Here is a 21,873-nt window from a genome sequence, read left to right on the forward strand (position 1 = left end):
TAAAGCCTGAAAGACATATTTAGATGAGATAAATGAGAGAAAACTGTACTCCAACAATTAATATCTGGGGACAACATTGTGTTTTCATATATTTCTGTTATTGTTTTACTACTTGTGTCATATTAGCTTTGAGAAAATTAAAAAACTCTTCTTTTTTTGATCTTGTAGCAGCTCAGAACAATAAACTCAAGGAATGTTTCTTAGAAAGGATGATCCAAAGATAACTGCTTTGATGCAACAAGCAGAACTTCTTAGCTCACTTGCGCTAAAAGTTAACACAGAGACACAGAACAGAGTTTGGAAGATGCATGGAAGGTGAAATTTAATTTTGTGTTTTCTTCAGCTTTATCAACGTCATACATTGTCCTGTCAGTCATTGATCTACCAACAAGAGATAAAATTGGTTGCATTTTTTTTTTTTTTTGGATAAACAGTTAGTTTGGTTCCTAGATCATTTGGCTTTAAGATCCCTGAACTATTGTCTAACCAAACTAGAGCTACATACTTAGGCAGAAAGGCATAACTAAATCTATTGATGTCCTACGCAGCCATAAAAGTAAACCTATTCATAGCATCTTCAGTACTCTAGTACCTCAGAATTCCTCTTCATAGCGGGATAATTTTAATGATGCACAAATTTTGCATGGCTGCTAAGATTTATTGATATGCATACAGGTTCTTCAAGATTTCCTGAACCGAAGCAAAGAAAATGATATCCTAAGATATACAATCTCTGACATCGATTTTCAGTTTGAAGATTTTAAAGATTTGATAGAGGACTTAAGGAGTACTAATGAGGAAAGTCATCTGTCCTGGAGGTAATACATTAAACTATATTGGCATCTAGGTCTAAGCAGGTTTTACTTGGCATGCCATTTATAATTGGCTGTTGATATTTCATAGGCAACCAGATCTATATGAGGACTCTCCAGCCAGTTCTGAATATAGTACTGGAGCAACTCTAATTCCTCATCCAGCCTGTGATAAACCAGATCAAATTCAAGCTGAGGTAGATGCACTGCATCAGGATATTGTAGCTGAATTGCAATCAATTCATATTGGCGAGCAACATTGCTTGGGGCAGCAAAATAAAGGGAGTGCAAACACAAATGAAGGTGATAAAATTTTTATTGGAATAAGCTATATTTTTCTATAGTGTGGATTATACATTCAGAGTTAATAAATTTGCTGATGAAATGTTTGAATTTAATGCAGTGGTGTTATTCCCCTCTGGTGGTGAAGACACGAACAACACTGGAGCTGTCTCTGTCTCATCAAGTACAGCGTTCAGTTCCCCCCTCGAGGTTACTCCACTATTCAGATCCTTAGCAGCAGGGATCCCCAGCCCAAAATTCTCAGAAAGTGTAAGTAATCTTAAACCATTGTGTCTACTAGATTTAAAACAAGTAGTGGCAGTAAAGTGATAAAATCATGAAGTCAACAACTATTGAATCTAAAGCAGAATTCATAGTGGCAGTAGGGAAAGGATCTGTGAGATATTACAATGATGAAGCTTTTGTAGTAAATGAATATGGGAGATAATAGTTTTATCCAGCCAGCAGAGCATAATTGGTGCCATGCAAATGGCTTGTTATGTGCTATCAAGCTGGCAGCAGCAGAACTTGTAGTACTTGCTTTAGCACTCACTCTAGCATGAAATTATTTAATTTAGATTCCTGCAGAAAATGTGATGGCACTGATAAACTATATACAACACACATTTCTAAATAATGTATGCATTTGATTTTATAGTACAGCACTTTCACTAGATACACCCATCAAATAAAAACAAGAGCAAAGACAATAGAGAACACTAAGAACTAGATGCTGAGGTATGTCTACTTTCAAGATGGATTAATCTAAGATTTGGTTTTCCTCCTGTTTCTTCCTGTAACAAACCTAAGTACCGATAGTGTTTTCTTTCCAGAATTTTTATTGGTGACTTTGGCTTCACTCATATTGTTTCCTAACCATGTTAGTTATATGTCTATAGTTTACAGTTATTAATCTCTAATAAAGAAACAGCTTTTCTGTATGAAATAAATGAAACACATTAAGAGCAATACTGTCAAGGAAAGAGTATTAATGTTGGGATCAGAAAAATATTCATGGTTGAGTGACTGCAAAACTGCCACAGGAGTGGAACTTAGATGTCATCAGTACGAAGCCAACAATCATTCTTCTCTTTATGTTGGGTAATGAGGTCACCTGGTTTTATATCAGACTACTACTGGATGAAGTGAATCTAAGAGGCTGCATATATTTTTTTTCATTGGAACTTTGTCAAGCAGACGCCTTAGGTGTTGATTTTTATTTTTAGAAAATGAATAATTATATGAAACTAGGAGATCTATTTTCTCCTTCCATTATGGTGTTATTTAAACACAATAAATATTCCAAGGTAGCTAATCTTTGTGCAATCTCTACCAAATCAGTGTAATTATAAAGTTCCATCATTTTATTCTTCCCTTTTAATCCTATTTCACCTTTTTGTCTTTCTTTGCTCTTGTAGTTTCGCTAAGATTAAAGCAGAATTCAATCAAAGTTCCCATATTTAGATATAAGTATACTACTCTATATCTGCTTATATGCATATATCAGATTTTGATGTGAGGCTAACCAATTTCTTTTTCTTTCATTTTCAGGAGCGGAATTTCTTACTAAGAACACTTGGAATTGAGTCCCCTTCCCCCAATCCAAGCACCAATTCTGTCCAACCACCTCCCTGCAAAAGAGCCCTTCTCCAAAGTCTATAACCACCTTCTCTGATCTACTCACTTATACAATTCTAAATGCTCTAAACCACTATATCTCATCTTTGATCCCAAGGGCGAGTACAACATATATTGAGTTTTTTTTTTTTTTTTGCTTTCTTTTGTTTGAATTCAGTTTCCCAGGATTATGGCCATCTCAGCCTAAAATTTTACAAATAGGCTTATACAAGATCTGCATTCCAAGACCCCTGGTCTAGGATGTTGTTGAGCATTCTACTCTCAGAAACATCTAACATGTTCTGAGTGCCTTTCACATTTTTTCTTTTTCTAAATTTTCTCTCTTTCATATTCTAATAGAGGAGTGCCCTAATACTTAGTAAAATTCCCTCTTGGTTTTTTAGATGTCTGTCATTCTTTCGTTTGTCTTATCATGTGATTGGTACCGGGCATACCTTCTTCCAATCCAGTTTTTGGCCTTGAATATTGTCATTTGTACAGAACCTGCTACATAAACCCTAGTCAGAGTGTAATTATACATAGGCAGCTCGCCTATATAAGACTAAAGAAACAGACCCCCAAAAAAAAAAAAAGTAAAGATGAATAACAAGTTGAGCCGATTCATATTTGTTGTTTGTTTTATGGTGTGCAAAGGGTATAGAATAAGTTTCTACCTAATTTTTGTGTGTTTTCATTTCCATGATTTATAATGTAATGTAATTTGATACTGCTAGTGTGGAAATTTGTTTTTGCTTTGGCGTGTATGTTCAGTCTTATCTTTTTTACCTTGTTTGAATCAATGCATTGTGAAAACTTTGCAGCAGATTCTCTCACATAAAAGCATGAAACTGAATTGAGAAGAAAATGCAGGAAAGCAGTTGAGATGTGTAACACATTTCATTGCATTTTCTTTCATTTCTTCAGCAAACAAGTATATAAGAAGCAGAGATTTAATGAAACAAAAGAAACAGAAGAAAAGAAAAGAAATGAGAATTTAAAGGAGCAAATATTTTACTTACACAACAGAAGAGAGGATAGACAAGAATTTGTTTGTTGGAGTAATTTCTTTTTCTTCTTTTTGCCAAGGCCTTTACCAGTTGTGGAGAAGAATTGAAAGGTTGAAGAAGAGTGTTATTTTGGAAAAATATAATTATGGTCAAACCAAAAGGTTTGTTAAAGTATACAGAAGGGGAGGGAAGCTAAAACAAAATAAAGTGCAGTTATGAGATTTGACCATTTTATCCCTTAATTAACATGCTTACCTCAAATTAAAGCCCTAAGTTCTTGACCCCATGATTCGTGGCCGCAATGACTTCACCCATGAAAATCAATTGGTCGTTTTTCCGGAATTTTCCAAAGCCCCCGTAAATTTGTGAGAATACTTTTTTCACCCGAAAAAAAAAAGATTTTTCATTTGTTAATTTTGAAAAGTTTATTTTTTTCATCCCTTCATTAAAGTTAAATATTATTTTTAATAATTAAAATACATTTTCATTATTTTATATAATATATAATAAAAAATATTACGTGCATTTATAAACAAATATTAATTTAAATATTAATAATGATGTATCATTATTATTATTCAAATTGATTCTTGTTTAAATATATTTTTTAATATATAATAAGTTAATATCACATACATCTCTAATAAGACTAACAAATTATATATTCACCTTAACTATTTTATATTTTTCTTTTTTTTTTAATTTTTAAACTCTAAATCTAGCCGAAATAATATTTAAATCACTATAAAAACCTTCCACGCCAAAATATGTTTTCTTGGCCACAAGTAGAGCAACCATGGTAGGCATTTCTTGTCTACTAATGGTATATCACTATGTTGAATTTGCTCATTAGGCCACACGCGGCGTCGCAATAACAATCTCCTAAAACTCATAAACCTAAAAGTGAACCACCATTTTGCAAAACATCATCACTTTGCTTCTGAAAAAGCAAGATACAATTAGGTTTATGGAACAAAGCTTTCCTAATGTTGTTATTTGAATTTATGGATTTGGCGGAACTTGGGTAATGCTTTTCTAGAACCACAAATTTCAAATTTAGGTTGTCATGGATGATGCAATATCTATAGTGCCCTTACATAGATAATTTTCCATAACATACGTTGGGCTCCAAGGGGTAAATAATCACAATATTTCAAAATGCATAGTCTAGATAGTATTTCGCCCTCAGATTTGGTTAGTTGTTGGCTCTGTTGGTTGCTAGTGACCGATATGGTGGTTGCTTTCACATTAGCCTCCCACCTACTTCCATAATTTTTCTTCTGTTTTGATTGTCTAGCTAGTTTTAGTGCTTTAATTTGATTCCATGTAAGTTATTATTTATGTTGTTGAAGATTGTGAAGCAAATGAAAATGATGGGCAACAATAGATTCAAGATTTTTGTCAAGGGGAGCCTTTGCATAGGGGCAGATTCAAGTTAAGTTGACTCGAACTTGAATCCATATTCAACTCAAATGAGTCAAACTCAAGTTAGAACTCTAAGTGAATTTGAGTTTGACTTATTTGCCCTGATAACATTATTAGCTTTATAACAATATTGTTTATCCTTTCAATATTACTTTTCACTTTGTTGACATCACTATTTATCTTGTTGAAATTCCTTCAATGACACCATACATCTGCTCAAGCTTAAGCTTGAGCTATAGATTTGAGTCAAACTCGAATTAGCCTGTATTCCGACTTGACTTAAATCAACCATTACCTCCACTATTCTGTAATTGTTTACCAATCAACACATCTTTTGCTTTGGAACAACACCGAATCGATTACTAAAATGATCATTTTTTTTTATTGCTATGCAGAATTAAGGTAATGAAATATACATTCCAGTTGTCATAATGCCAACGTGTGAAAACTTAAATTACACCATCAAACCAATTTGGCATACAAACTTATTTTTGAAGCATCGTGTGAACTCACACAAAAAGAAACATTTTGTTATAGTAAATTATTCCCAAGTAAGGTTTTTAAAATCACCAGTAATCAAACTAGTTGTTTAACTGGTCTATGGTTCGATCGGTTCAACTGATTGAATCAATCGATTTAACTTATTATCAAATTATAATGAATTTATTAAATAATATCATCATAATGAACACATATTTCAAACATAAACCATATGAAGTTTATTAAAAGCAAAGTTGTTTTCTTGTTCCAGTAAACCTCGTGCCTTAAATTTCTTGTTTTTGAAGATTCTAAGCAAATTACTTTACAGTAAATGTCTACAATAGAGAAGGCTTAATTCTGTAGGTAATTAAAATAAGCCAGTTAATTAAATTTAAAAGTAACATAAAAGAATATATATCCCCTCCTTTGAGGGCGGTTTAAAGTCTAATTGGAATTTATATAATTCTGCCTCATATTTAGGGCTGGATTCGAACCAAACCAGTTCGAGCTCGAGCTCGGCTTGATCAAGCCCGAAATGAACTAACCCTAGCCGAGCTTGAGCCACTCCCCAGATTTTTTAATTAAAAATTTTGATACAAAACGATATCGTTTTGACCAATATGTATTAAAACGACGTTGTTCTAATAACGAATAACAAACCGAGCCGAATTCGAACTAAGTTCAAGCTTGACTTTCACGAGCTCGACAACTATATGTGAACTGAGCCGAGCTCGAGCTCGGCTCAAATCCAGCCCTGCTTATATTGATGTTTCAGCAATCATTTGCATAAGGAATAAAGATTTTACATGATTTCCATAAGCACAAAAGCCTCCAATTGCTATAGGGAACAGACACATAGCAATGAATACATAGGCAACTTTGGCTCCTTTCCACATAGGGCACACTCGCTGGGTGCTTAAAGGTAGATGGCTTTGTTGCCTGAAAAATATCAAATGAGATCATGAAATCATTCAGATAATGAATATAACGCTTTTAAATATAACTGATTTTGCTAGTGCTTCAAAAATTATTAAGCTCATTTATACCTATATTTCCATAGCTAAATTGTGGCCTCTAAATGCAAACGCTATAATTCCAAGTGCATTAAAGATAGAAAAGAGAGAAGCTGCACAAGATAGCAATGAAAGGGGCTCATAAGAGATTGATGGTGGCCTTTGTTGGCTAACAGAGAGTACCCACACCATGGTGGAGTAAGTAATGGCTATTATAGCCCCTACTAGTGAAAGCCCTGTAATTGAGTTGAGGTTTGAGAGCTGAGATAGGACAATGCATAGAGAAGCGAACACCAAATACCACTCAATCATTGTTAGAGGATTTGAGGAAGAAAGAGGTCCACAAACTATCTAGAAGAATAGTTTCAATGTATCTCCTCCTATCAAAATTAACACTGTTGCAGTTCCGACTAATAAATAAACAATTGGGAAGAGAGCAAGCCAAACACCAAGTCTTTCCCCTGCAAAAGATATAGCATATTCCATTAAGTCTCTCCAATGCAACACATATCACAACATAAATGAATGTCTTTGAAAGAAGTCTCCCCTGATTTCCTGGTTAGTTCCTTGGCAGTTCACCTAGGATTCTATGTCTCAATCCTTCATGGAAAATTTCAGATAAATTATAATGAATTTCTTAAATAATATCATCATAACAAACACATATTTTAAACATAAACTATATGAATTTCATCAAAAACAAAGTTGTATAATTATCAATAACAACAAAGTATATTTGCTTCTTTGAATCATAAATTTCAATTCATTGAAAGAAAGACAAAAAACTCAAAAAAACTAAAACAACAAAACAATTTTAAATATCTTAATCAAACAATTAGCACTCCACGGTGGAATTTCCAACCAATCTTCATTATTATCATGGTCATCACATATCACCATTTCATCATCTTCATCGCTTATAAAAATATAATAAGGTTATAATTTAACATAAATCTGAAATACACATGAACTTAAGAGACCTATTGATTTTAAACAAACCTTTAGGATCATGAGAACATGAGTCTTCAATATCTTTTCGATATTCTTCTTCAAACATGTTTTCTAATTCATCATAGTCAAGTTCTCATTCTTCCTCTTCATCCACAACCCAAAACTTAGTTTTATCAATTGATTCATAATTTATAGGATCATATGACTTCTTGGAGGATATAATCATATACATTAATACAAAAATATTATTCTCATTAGTAAACCTAATATAAAATACATACATATATATAAACATGTAAAATCACATGAGAAAAGAAATTTAATTTTTTTTATAAGTATCTTTCAATCGCAAATTGTAATGAATATAGACAGGATTATTAAGCCTTTGATGCTTTAACCTATTTCTTTTTTTCGTGTGGATGCAGTCAAATACACTCTAATTTCGTTCACATCCAGAAAAAGTTGTTTGGCTAAGAAACCTTATTGCTAACTTTTATAGATTTGAAGTTTCATAACCAAATAATCTTCACCATTCATCTTTCATTAAAAAATAAGTTAAATGATCAAATAACTAAACATATAGTAAATAAAATTAAAGTTAATAGTAAACATTAAAGCATAGATAAATTTTGATTCTCACTGGGTGAATACTTCTACTACTAGTATAAGCTAATGAATGAGAAAAACTTTTTAAACGATCTCGATATAAACCAGTTTCAACTGACAACCTTGACTTGTCATATATAATTTGTTTTTCAGTCACATCCATCAACCCACTTATAATCTCTGATTTTTTGTAAAAATTGTCTCGATCAAATTGAAAAGTTGAGTTCAACCAATATGCTACAACATGAAGACTTTGACGCAACATTTTATCCTATCTAGTATTTATAATGTTGGTGTAAGGCTTGTACAAATACTTCTTATTTTTGAATAACTTCTTAATACCCAAGCGTGCCCTATACATCCCTTCATAAACATAACCTAAGTAGGTTTCTCATCAAAATCATAAATACGCAAAAGACATATTAGTGGAGTCATAATCCTTACTATGATCAAACAATGATTTCAGAAATTTCCATTAAGAACAATTTGTTTAACTTTTTTACACTTTTGCATCTTTAAGAATTTTTTGTAATCCACACAATAACAACAGCTTGCAAATCATTTTTATGATCATGTAAACTTTTCAAAACAATTAAATTGGTGGCAAAGTGAGTGGCTCCAGGATGAATAATTTTTCTCCAATTTGGCCTTTTTCTTAATCAATTCAAAGTGCATTTATGATTATAAACAAAAATTGTTACCTTAAAATCAAGATTGACCAAACTTTGCACCTCAAACATTTCTCCTATGTCTTCAATTATTAAATTAATGCAATGAGCAGCGCATGGTGACCAACTAATGTGAGGAAATCTTTTAGTAAGTAAATATCAACCAGTTCTACAAACAAATTACACGAAGTATCTACATTTGTGGAAAAACTTGAAACATCAACTGTTTGACAAATATAATTCCTTTAGGCTAATATACTAAGAAATTTATTAAAGACATTTGTCTTATGTTTGTCCAGCCATTGGCCATAATGGAACAACCTATTTCATCCCAAGTGCTTCAATAAGAGTCAAGAATCAATTTTACATGTTGCTTAACATCTTTTAACAAATTTACACATAAAGCATGATAAGATGGACCCTTATATCTATGACCCAAATTTGTTATCTTACTTATTGTAGTTTGATAAAAAAGAGAATTCACTATATTTGTAGGAATACATGCATAGTAAAACTATAAGGCAATTTCCAAGTCAGTATCATGCCATCTTTATTGACTTTGCATGCATGCCGTGATACTAGGTTGAGAAAGATCGCAAGGCATTTTGAAAAATGTGTCAATTCTAGCACTTGCTTTTCCCTTTCCTTTAGAGGAACTTATAGATTGATGCTCATAAATCTCTTGAATATTATCATGATCATTATATGATCCCCTTATTTCTTTAGATTTTTCAATAATTTCTTGCAATAACTCTTTTATTTGAAATCGAACATCTTCAGTAACCTTTTTACATGGATCAACATTACCTCTTTCTTTAGCTAGCTGTTGTTTCATTCTATTAATACCTCCACTTGCTATTTACTTTTGACAAAATCCATATATTAGCACCTTCTTCCCTTTAGAATTAGCTCCCTCACTAATATACTTATGTGCTATATCCTTCTTTTGCCGTATGGAACGTTGGGAAGATGCTTGCTCTTTAGATTCTGCCTCAGAAGATGATAATATGTTTTCCATTTCACTAAAAAAATAAACTATCATTTGTAATGACATTATTACAAGCAAACACTTTTCAACAAGGTAAAATGGACACACTAACTTAGACATATGATTTTTTAATCCTACCAAGAATTGAATGTTATTATAAAATATTTATATATTCCTAAAACAACATTACATGATCAAACAGTGAATTCAATTGAGACTTTGAATACAAATGACATAAGATTATACAGAATAAACGTGGAATAATAACTTTTAAAACTTATTCTTTTATCAAAATTCGATCAAATGAGATGAGCTTTGACATTTTATAAACAATGATGTAAATGTTATAGTTTCTAAATGGAATTCAAAGTTTCAAATTTTAACTAACATAACATAAGCTTTTCAAATATTGAAAATGAAATTAAATATTTTCTAGAGAGCAAGTTTCTCACTCTGTACACTTAAATTATTTATTTAGACAAGGTGTTTCTTTTATTTATTAAAGCTAAAACATATTTTGTTATGCTTGGTTATATAAAAAAGAAACTAAATTATGACTATAATATAATCATTTGTTTGATTTTGAAATGGCAGCTGAAGAGCTATTTTGGATTTGATACCTTTTTTGCAATGGGTGTTAGAAGATTTGGAGATAGAGTATTTTTATTAGGAATTTGAGGAAACCCATTGAAGAGGTCATTCCCAAACTGGAGAAAAAATTGTCATGTAATGTTGTTTTAGGAATATAAACTCCAAATAAATCATATAGATATTAAATTAGTTTTCATGAGAAGAAATTTCTGAACCATAATTATCAATTTAAAATCTATTGAATTATAAAACTCAGTTCATTTGTTGCAAAAATTAAGCACAAATTCGTTACCCAGAATATTGAAGAGCTTAATTCACCTCATTCATAAACATAAAAAAAATTCTAAACAAATAACAAAAATTTTCTTAGCAACCAAACAGAAGAAAATAGGAAGCTCATCTTGACAGGAAAACAGAGAGAAATAAACAATTATATGGATAACGGAAAGATTGATAATTACCAGAGATACGTGGAACGGAGGTGGAAGGTAGAAATAAAGTGAAAATGTGATGATTTAATCAATTACCCAGCAACACTGAAGAACATTATCTGGTTTCCTGGGCAATATTTGGCTCAAAAACTCATTTCAAACAGAGATCATCATTTGAGTAAACAAATCAAAAACTGAAACATCAATGGATTTTAGTAAACAAAAACTAAAACAAAGATTATCACCATTTCAAACAGAAACTCATTTGATTAAATAAAACTGAAACATTAACAGATTTCAGTAAACAAAAACTGAAACAGAGATCATCACCATTTCAAATAGAAAAACAAGCACTAAGACCAGAGATTACAGTAGACCCATTTCAGTAAACAAGGAGATAAATAACAAATCAGGAAGAAGAAGACTTACTGACAAGTTGAGCAACGATTGAGACTAGAGATATAGAATGAATTACCAATGCTACACTTGGGAGATGGCAGACTAGAATACCCAGTGAATTGTGATGTTAAGTGGAATCGTGAATTGGGAATAATTAAGGTTTTATGCTAATTCAATTAATAATATTAATAGTCTTAACCCAGACTAACCCAGACTAACTAGAAGGCAGAAGCGACAAGAGCCAACAATGCCATCCCACCACATATGGAATTTATAAACAGTTTTTTTTTTTTTTTTGGGAAATTTTAGAGTCAAACTCAATTCTTCTGGTTCTGATCTGTCTGTCTGGTTTACCGATTTTGATCGAGCCAATTAACAGACCATGTTTTTATATAAATTTGACCGGACTTGAAGTGGTTCCTGATTAAACTGATTGGTCCAGTCTGATTTTAAAAACCATAGTCCCAAGTTAAAAAAAAATACAAAATTGATAGTTTGTTCTTGATAAAATATCACGTAACCAATTTACCCACATCTTTGAAATAAAACACATAAAGTTCAACAATATAAGCTTTATAAATTAGAGGTATACTTGCTTATAACACGACTTTCCATTTTGTTAATTCTTGAAAGCCTTATTGATATCTACTTTGTTAATTACAACAAAACCTTTTTTTTCAATGTAAACAACCAAACATTCATTTATCCAATTGTTGTTCGTTTGATTATGAAAAGTAATCTTTACAGAATTCATTGTAAATAATACCCTTTCAACTTTTTCAATAACTACGAGTAAAACCAATACTAACTTAATAAGCAAGAAAACTTAATCCAATACAACATTTTTCTTAAACTCTACAATTTTCTTAGTAGTGTCGACAATTCCTTCATCATAAAATTCATAGAAGTAAAAAAACAATCTTAAACATAATCATTAATGTAAAAACTATAACCTTACAAATTAGAGACTCAAATGTTGGTTTGGAAAAATTGCATATTATAGACAAAAACCAATATCGTAGTTTGCAAATAGCACTGACAGAACAACTGGGCAAATTGTAGATTGCAAGGCTCATCTTTTTCGGGATAAGCTTCAACGAAATATTGCAAAAGTAAACAAGCTAGAGAAGGAAATGGCCAGTGTGACTTGTAGCCTACAAATTCCAAGATAAGGATAGGCCTAAGTTATACTATTAAACTTTTTTTAAAAATTATTTTAAGGATAGGACTAGGCCTACCGTAAAAAGGGTTGGTTCCATCATTGAAAGTGGGATGGTGGTGGTTTCACAGTATGAGGAGGTTATGGGTGGTGGTTAATATAGGGAGGGATAATGGTGAGGTTTGAAATGAAGGGTTTTGGATAGTGGTGGAGTTTAATATGCAAGAAGTTAAATTTTATAAATTTTTGAGGTAAACTATTATTTAGCTTCAACAAAAGCAAATCATAATTTAGTATTTTTTTACTAATTTTATGATAAATTAGCATATTTTATTATCAAATTTAGGGAAAAGGACTATTTCCCACCCAAATTTTAACCCAATTTCAAAAGTATATCTACACTTGATGAAAAACTCAAACACCCACCCAAAGTTTAATCTGTTAGGACTTACCCACATATTTTCTGTTAGGGTTAAGGGATAAATTTGTCATTTTATCAATAATATTAAATAATTAAAATTTTATCTCATTTTTTTCCTTTAATTTGAAAACCTAACATTTGTCCCTTGAATTAAGTTTTAAAAAATTCATTTTTTCCCCTTGAAATTCAGCCACTTTCTTTGGCAACGGAGAAGTTTTTGTCCAAAGGTTGACCTCTAAACGACGATCGTCGTCTAGATCTGGACGACGCTTGTCACTCTCTCTCCAGCCACATCATCACCGGTGGCCGGAGGGAAAGTGAAAAAAAATTAGGGATTTAGGGGGGTGAAAGTCACTTTTCAAAGTTCAGGTATGGGGGAAAAGTTAATTTTTAAAATTGGAGGGGAAAAATGCGATAAAATTATATAACTTGAATATAAACAGTAAAATAATGGTTTGACCCCTATATTTAACAAAAAACTTAACGACGGTTTAGAAATGGGTGGATGTTTGGGTTTTTTATCAGACGTGGGTATGCTTTTGAGATTAGGTTAAAAATTTGGTGGGAAATAGTCGTTTTCCCTTAAATTTAATATGGTTTGAAAATTGTAATTTTTTTGTGATAATACACTCAACCATGGGTGAAAGAGTAATGAAAATAAAGATCAAATTTTAACTTGAATTTAAGGTTGTCAACCTGACCCAACTTTAGTAGGGAGGAGATTCCTAATAGAAATGAAGATGGGGATGGGAATGAAAATATTCTCGCAATTAGGGATGAGGATATATATATCCTCACCCACAACCTAACTTGTGCCTGTCTCTTTGTATTAATATCTAAACTTAAAATACTAACATATATTTTGTAAGTTTAGTTTATTACAAATTTGCCACTATTATAGAAACCCAAATTCTTAACCCTAAATCTCATTACTTTTCTTTGCACTTGCCAATACCCACCAACTCTTTAGTTCTCTTTTCATCTCTAGACTCCAGCTCTCTAACCACCATTTGAATTGATTCCATTGTGAATTAAAGGCATATTTTAACTCTCTCTTAGCTTTATAATTTTCCTCCAACTCATTATCTTAGTCACTTGACTTTATCTCGTTGTTGTAAAATGAGATAACATTATTAATGGAGTTGTTATCATTCTTCTCATCCTTATATAAATTTTAAAAAAAAATCATAATAGAAAGCTACATTAAATAAGAGAGGTTGTGATTGAATAGGAGAAGTATTTATATGATTGAAACGAAAAAAGAAACTCCCATTAATGTTGAGAATTTTTAAACGTTTCTTTGGTAAATTTAAAGGGATTTATATAGATGTACATTGTATAGGCTTTTGAAACTTTTAAAACCACTAAAACTTGGTTGGATGGGAAAATAGTAAACTAAAGAAACCTAAAAACAAATTGGAACCTATTAAAGAAAGTCCAGTTGACTGTTGTATGCCTTTTCAAGCTTGAAAATTTATGTTATTCCTAAATCTCATAAAACTTGGGAAAAGTACAACTAAAGCAGAATCTTATTAATGCATATGAACATAAAAATAAGGCTTAAAATTATATTGAGAATTGTATGGAGAGCTAGCTCTTCAAAGTAGAACAATATAGATGAACTTTGGCAAGATACTAGTATTTTGATATAAAGGAAAATTAATAATTATTTTAAGCTTCTTTCTATTTAAAATTTTCTTTTATACACATACTTATATGTCCGTAAGATAACACAAAAAGTTTCATAAAATTTGAATGAGAAATAGAATTTGGCTTTTGTGTTCTACATTGACTTATATTCTAAATTTTGGACTATTTGTCAAGAATGTTAGTTAAAGACTATTTTTCTAATTAAAAAAAAATTGAAAATGTTAGCATCCAAAATTCTTATTCTTCCAAAATTTTAATATCTTTTAAAAGTGGTCATCATACTACAACTATGGTAAGAAGTAATCAAATGCAATTGTTAGTTGATAAAAGTAATGAACCAATCCAGGAGATGGATAACCCTTGTTTAAGCCCTCTTCAAAATTCCCCTAACAAATTTCTTGTTACTAATTCCACTGGAAAGTGTAAGTCAATTTTATGACAATACTTCGAAAAAGTGAAGATTGATGGAAAAAACAAAGAGGAGTGTAACTAAGGCTAGATAAGAGCTAAGTTGAACCCAAACAGGGTTTATCTCATTTTTGGCTCATTTTCGATGAGTAGAGGCTCGGGCTTTTTGAGCTTGCTAAAAACATGATCGTGTTTGATCCGCTTCATAATTTTAGTGTTTGGGATCGATTCGCACTTTGCTTAGATTCGTGTGTTCTAGGTCGGGTTTCCTCTGATCAACTGCAGGCTCATATTTCATTCTTGACTTTGGGCTCACATTTTAGGCTCATATCAAATTCTTTCTAATCAATCATCTAACAATTTCAAACATTTAATCAACTAGTGTTATAATTTTATAGCCAATATATATTCTTAAAAACTGTAATAAAGGGCTCATCATATAAACTCATTTGCAACATTGTTTTGATATGAATCACACACAATATTTTTTCATTAGTACTTATCTAGTGCATTGCCTATTAATCAAGGAATTAAAAATGAATACATCATAAAAAGGAGCAATAGAAACTAGATTACTCAACTCGAGCTTAAACATCAAGCATCTTGGCACCTCAATCTTAATACAATATAGATGACCTTAATTCCATCAAATATAGCTTATGCTTAGAACACCAAAATTCAATCTTAGCAACAAAAAAACCTTCTTCTATAATATTCAAAAGATGTAACTTATTAACCAATAACCATTTGCAAATTCAAACGTTCACAAATAGACAATATCATAGTTGATAATAAAAGTATGAATCAACTTTAATAGAAAGAAATTTGATAACAAAAATTTTAGAGAAATAATTAATTAAATTAAAACCAGATTACATATCTAGGAGCTAAAATTTACATTAAAAATTTATTTGAATATTTTAAACTAAAACTTCTGTAATTGAAAGAAGTACAAAAGCAGTAATATTCTGAAGTAGAATTTTATCTTTTTTTGTGGCTAAATGTGGACAAAGGCATATGAATTTTGAACATTCTTTATTTGAATAGCTTGTATCTTCAAGGCTTTGTACTAAAATTCCCTTGAACAAATGCTTTTCAAAACTCTCAAAGCTATAAATATGGAGAGGACTCATTACAATATACAAAACATGGGATCATCACAACTTATACCTTATCACATGAGTCATTAAATTAATCCAAAAAGAAGGGGACAATCATCATAATAACTGTGTTATAGATTTTGGTTCTTCATTCCTAAAATTTTATCTTATTTTATTTTTAAAGTACTATTGATCTTTCTAAAAGCTTCATCTAGGACTTACATATGAATTATAACGCTTCTATGACTATAAATTAGGGTTGGTTGAATTCGATCCAAAAATGCGGAAGCAACAGAACCAAATATGCAGAACCCAGTATATAGAAGAATACAACATATAAAAGCCATATAAGATGCAAAACAATATAAAAGCCATGCAAGATGTAGAACTGCCAAATGCTTACTTTGTTGAGACATTGTCGAACGGTAAAAGTTTGTTAGAGAATGTTGGAACAAATGCAAGAGAAACTCCAAAAGTGAGATGACGTCGTGAACAAGTGAAAATGCAATAGAAAACATCAAAGTCACAACAATTGAACAGAGGCACTGCCAACTGTTAAGAAGTGACTATGAACGATCATCTAGTCTAGACAAATTGTATGGTGGTAAACGAAGGCACTCAGATTTAGTTTACTTTAGGTTTAGTCTGAGGATTTTTTAAAATGTTATCAAGAGAAGTCTTTGAAAGTGGAAGAAAAGAAAATCCAAAGGCAACCTGTATGGTGTTGTTTCTTCCAAAGTTAAAAAAATTAACCATTTAAACGAGTCATGATTAGCTTGCCAGTTGAGCTTGACTCACTCAACTCATGTTCAAATTCAGACTTGTATTCATTTTTTGCTTAAAACATAAGCTCGTGTTTGTTTAGGGCAGTTTAATTCGGGCTCGTCTAAGCAAAGCTTGTTTCGAGCTCGAATAAGCTCACTTTGAATTTAGCCTAATGTGTAACTATTGCTATAAATAATTGGTAAGTGGTGGAAAAAATGGCAAAATAAATTGACATTATCTATTTGTCAATTTGAAATGGACCTTGTAAATATGTTTATTTTGCATGAGTATCCCTAAGCATAACATATCATTGTAGGTTTAGGAGATTTTACGGCACCATTTAATCCTTGTTCAAAATTGTCCTTAGAAACACTATAATGAAAGATGTAATGAAAATTTATGATGTTGAAATGGGCAATAAAATTGTTAAACAAAAATTGGGGAGAATCGCAATCACTTGTGATTTGTGGATCGCAAGCAATGAAAATAAAAGATACATGACCATTAAATCCAACTTCATTGATAACAAGTAGAAGTTACAAAATAGACTCAGAAGGTTGGTTTTTTAATGTTTAATGTCTTTTAATATATTTTGTTGTGTTTTATCTAAATTTTAGGTTTGTTTATGTTCCCACCCTACATACAAACAATCTGCCTTTTAAGGTGTTGGTCAAATGTTTTTATGAGTGGCTTGTACAAGGATTGTTATGGTTTGATGTCATCTAAAGTGTTGCTATAAAAGGGGTAATTATAAAAATGGTGATTAACAATACCGAGATCCATATAGAGGCTACGGTAGATCAATAAAGGATTTGTCACTCTCATGCATAAGAGAAGATATCTCAAATGAGAGTACTAAAAGACATCGATAACCACTCAAAATTGTGGCCACAATGGGATTAGGTCAAAGCCTGATTTTGAATCATATAACCATTGAAGTGTATCAATTCATATTAAGGAGTTATTAAGACAAATATGTATTTGTGTTTTAACCTAGAGAGATATCAATTGACAAAGGAATCATATTATGTGTAACCGTGAAGTTGACAAAGCTTAAGAGTTGTTTGTTAACACTCTGTTGATTGGGTGAGAATGACACCTTGTTGGAAGCCAATCTTGATCCATGTCTAGATTCAATTCGAATCTAGCCTCTATTGGCTCAATAAAGAGTTATAAATTATACATAAAAATGAGTTGATTTAGACTCTAGAGGCATAGAGTTATTTGGTGATAATCTTGAAGTGTTTAAGGTGAAATTACGAATTAATTAGGCTTGCCCAATAGAATTGAATCAACCTAGTTTGACCTTTTCATTTACTATGAATGACCGTTCATGGCTTATGAACGTCTGTTCATGGTCAATCAGATTAGGATAAAACTTTATTCAAATTCATGTTGGAGGATCTAAATAAATCACAAATCGTATAAGATAAGAATCAAGGATGAACGATCGTTCATTTGACTATGAACTATTGTTCATGGCATTTTATAAATATAGACACAATTTCACAATTTTGCAATTGCAAAAGGCCAAACGACTATTTCCCACCCAAGGTTTGATGTTTTCTCAAAAGTCCCCCCTTTAACTATGGAAACACCAAACACCCACCCATGACTGGTTAGATTTAACCAAACCCTAACGGTGGTAAATTTAATCTCATTTTTCCTCCTAAAAGTTTAAAAACTAACATTTTTTCCCTAAGCTAGGTTTTAAAATATCTCATTTCCCTCTCTAAGGTTTGAAAATATCGCATTTCCCCCTAGGGTTTATCTCTCCGGCGTCATCACTGGCCGTCTTCCCCTCCCGACGGTTTCTCTTCCACCGACAGCCTCCTTAAACTCTTGCACTACTCATCCGACGCAGAGATAAGTCATCTGGGAAAAGAAATCGTCTTCCCAGATGACGAAGATGAGATCTTGTCTTCATCGTCTGGGAAGACGATCGTCTTCCCAGACGATGAAGATGAGATCTCGTCTTCATCGTCTGGGAAGACGATCGTCTTCCTAGACGACTTATCTGACGACGACGATCGCAGTTGGAAGATGAAAACGAAGATTAAGCCCGATCGCAGTTGGAAGATGAAGACGACGACGACGATTGGGAAGACAAAGAACTTCGTCTTCCCCGACGAAGTTCTTCGTCTTCCACGACTTCTCCAACTCCGATGGGGGGTCCAAATGGGAGGAAAGAGATCGTCGGAAGGAGAGGATGCTTCGGGAGGGAGAGACCGTCGGCAATGGAGCCAAAATGTCGTCGAAGATTTTCGAAAGAAACCCTAGGGTGAAACTGCAATTTTTTAAAACTTAGGCTGGGGGAAAGTTTTAGTTTTTAAAGTTTAAGGGGGCAAAATATATTCTATTTAAGTTTATTTTTAATATTATAGCAAAAATGACGATTTTACCCCTACCACCGTTATAGTTTGTTTAAATCTAACCGACCATGGGTGAGTGTTTGGTGTTTCCATAGTTAGAGGGGAGACTTTTGAGAAAACATCAAACCTTGGGTGGGAAATAGTCGTTTGGCCATTGCAAAATTATACAAATGAATGTTTGTCCTCAAAAATACTTTTCTCATTCACATAGCCTTTTGTAAATGATTCTAGCCTCTTTCAATTCGTGTTTTGCATTGATACCAAGGTATTGCCTCATAGTGTGTTCGAGAGCAATTTTCTTGTCATGTAAAGATTGGAGGAGTCAACCAATGTATGTGTCATGTTCTAAACACCCTATGGGTGATCTAAGCGAAAGAATTTTTGGGGTATATGTTTGTTTATTAAAATTTTGTTGTATTTTGTTGCCATTGTTGAATTCCAGTGACCCGAAAATTCTAATATTTAAGGAATGTACATGAAATAAATACTTGTTTGATTGAGTGATGATGTATGTAGTCATATATATTTTTTACATCAATTATTGTTTAATTTGTAAATTCAATTTGCATCTATTGATTGTGGGTTGTTGATAATTGATACAATGTAAATAGCATGTTGAATTATTAAGTTTTATCCCTTCTTTTTTGTTTGTTAAAATTGTTAAAAGTACAACTTTAGAAATTTAGTTTATTACCAATGATTTCATGTTTTTGCATGAAATCATCTTTGATTTGTGTTGTTGCAAATTTTGAGGGTTATTATTAGTGTGAAATAGGTTAACATGCCATGTTGTCTCAATCTAATAAAGGCGTACCAGATTTGGGGAGGTTTCTAGTGACTACTTCATAGCATAATCTGGAAAATGTGTTACGAAGGCTCGTCCACGCAACAATGAATGATCATTCATCAACACATTTCACAGCTTTAACAACCATATGATCTCTTTGTCCTTTAACGTATTTGCAAATAGATGTTCGTTCATCTTGGATGGATGCCCATCCATTAGTGGAAAAAGTTGTCAATTACATGGTCATTCACGGCTTTGGAATTTATTCAAAATTTAGATACAAAACGATGAACGAGCATTCATGAGCCTTGAGAAATTATAGTTTTAACCCAGTTTCAAAGAATGTGGACCAAATTGTAATTTTTCATACCTTTTGATTACGATGTATGTATGAATGTATATACATGATGTCTTATATCATTGTTTTTTAAATTAGACCATTGATCGAACTAGTTATCTCATTGGTTCATGATTTAAGTGGTTCTCAAATTATAATGTGTTTTTTGAATACTATCAATTATTTATCACATTTTTCAAACATAAATCATATGTATTTAAACAAAAATGATTTGATGTCACTTATCTAGTTTTCTCCTATTAAGAATAATTGTATAGATAATTAACTTATTTCAGCCTACGAAAATCAATTCAATTCAACTCTTCTCTCTAATTAATATATGTTTATTTTCAATAACAAATTATTTAACTCCTAACTAACTAGTCAACTATACTCTTTTAATGTTATCCACTATCATTTTGATTTTTCTTTTTTTATAAATACATATACAAAAGACATGTCAATCTTTTTATATGAAAATTAAACAAAACCATGAGTCGGTTCATGGTAGAATCAGTAATCTAGTCTAGTTTTAATAGCACTATTCAGTATATAGCAAAAGACATATGAATGTTTTGTTTCTTTTAGAAATGTATGGTTGTAAAGTTTTCAAAATAGGACATACACGTCTTGCCTTCTCTATTATTCTAGCATACTTTATCTTATCAACTAACTTCCCTCAAATATAACTTAAGGTTTCTAATTTTATCAAATGAAAATTTAGAGTAGTTTTATTTTATTTTATTTTTAAATATAATTAGGAAGCAAAGGCTTGTACACTTGAAGAATGAAGATGAAAGAGTTCTTGAAAACCCAAATAGTAGAACCTAGGTTGACTAGTTAACTCTTCATGGCTCAAAGGGATTGACATTAGATTAAGTTGTATTACATTGTAGAATGCATGTTTAGGGTTTTATTTTATTGTAAAATAACACTTCACATGTGAATTAAAACTGGTAGGACACAAATTATCAAATCCCTCAATCAATATTATGTCAAACTATTAATAATCAACATCTTCCAATATAACACCTTGATTGAGTCCCTGTTCACTAGAACCTTATTTTCTAAAGTGAATGATACTTTTCTATGAAGAAAACAATCATATTGTGGTTATATGGGGTCTCACATAACTAATATACTTTGTTTACTGATCAAAGAGATTGTTGAGTTGGTTCAATGGGATCTTAGTTTACTAAGAAGTTTACTGGGACTTTCTTAATCCAACTGTGAGGGTTATTAACTTGAAGAAAATAGTGGAAGCATTTAGTTTAAAAAATGAAATTAAATGAATGAACAAATTAATTACTCATGCTTGTAATATGTAATTGTAGATAACCAACAATCACCATGTCTAACATTTCATTTCATTCAATTCTTGAGAAGAACAATAGGTTGGATAAAGGCAACTTCTCTAATTGGTGTAGAAATCTACATATTATACTACTTCATGAGAAAAGGTTATCTATCCTCGAAAGGATCCTAATCCTTGAGCTTGGTCCTAACACCACCCAAGAGCAAATAGATGCTTGCAACAAGTACCTTGATGACTCCATGAAGGTTTAGTGTCTTATGTTGGCCTTAAGTACATTATTTAGGTGTAA

The 21,873-nt window shown here is 31.7% G+C and overlaps 1 long non-coding RNA gene and 1 pseudogene across 5 annotated transcripts; one reads left to right on the forward strand and one right to left on the reverse strand.

Annotated features, from left to right (window-relative positions):
* Positions 1–193: 193 nt before the first annotated feature.
* On the forward strand, positions 194–3,475 carry LOC123207092 (annotated as a pseudogene).
* Positions 3,476–6,333: 2,858 nt separating this feature from the next.
* On the reverse strand, positions 6,334–11,425 carry LOC123207088. 5 transcript variants are annotated; one of them, XR_006500211.1, is made up of 4 exons: positions 11,301–11,419; positions 10,902–10,998; positions 6,670–9,883; positions 6,334–6,562 (listed from the first exon to the last, which is right to left on the reverse strand). It is a non-coding gene; the product is annotated as an uncharacterized LOC123207088 (long non-coding RNA). The 5 variants fall into 5 exon arrangements; XR_006500210.1 differs by lacking the exon at positions 10,902–10,998 and having other exon boundaries at positions 11,301–11,425; XR_006500208.1 differs by having other exon boundaries at positions 6,670–10,998.
* Positions 11,426–21,873: the final 10,448 nt, after the last annotated feature.

The sequence above is a fragment of the Mangifera indica genome, unplaced genomic scaffold (assembly GCF_011075055.1).
Source record: "Mangifera indica cultivar Alphonso unplaced genomic scaffold, CATAS_Mindica_2.1 Un_0058, whole genome shotgun sequence".
Classification (NCBI taxonomy): Eukaryota; Viridiplantae; Streptophyta; class Magnoliopsida; order Sapindales; family Anacardiaceae; genus Mangifera; species Mangifera indica.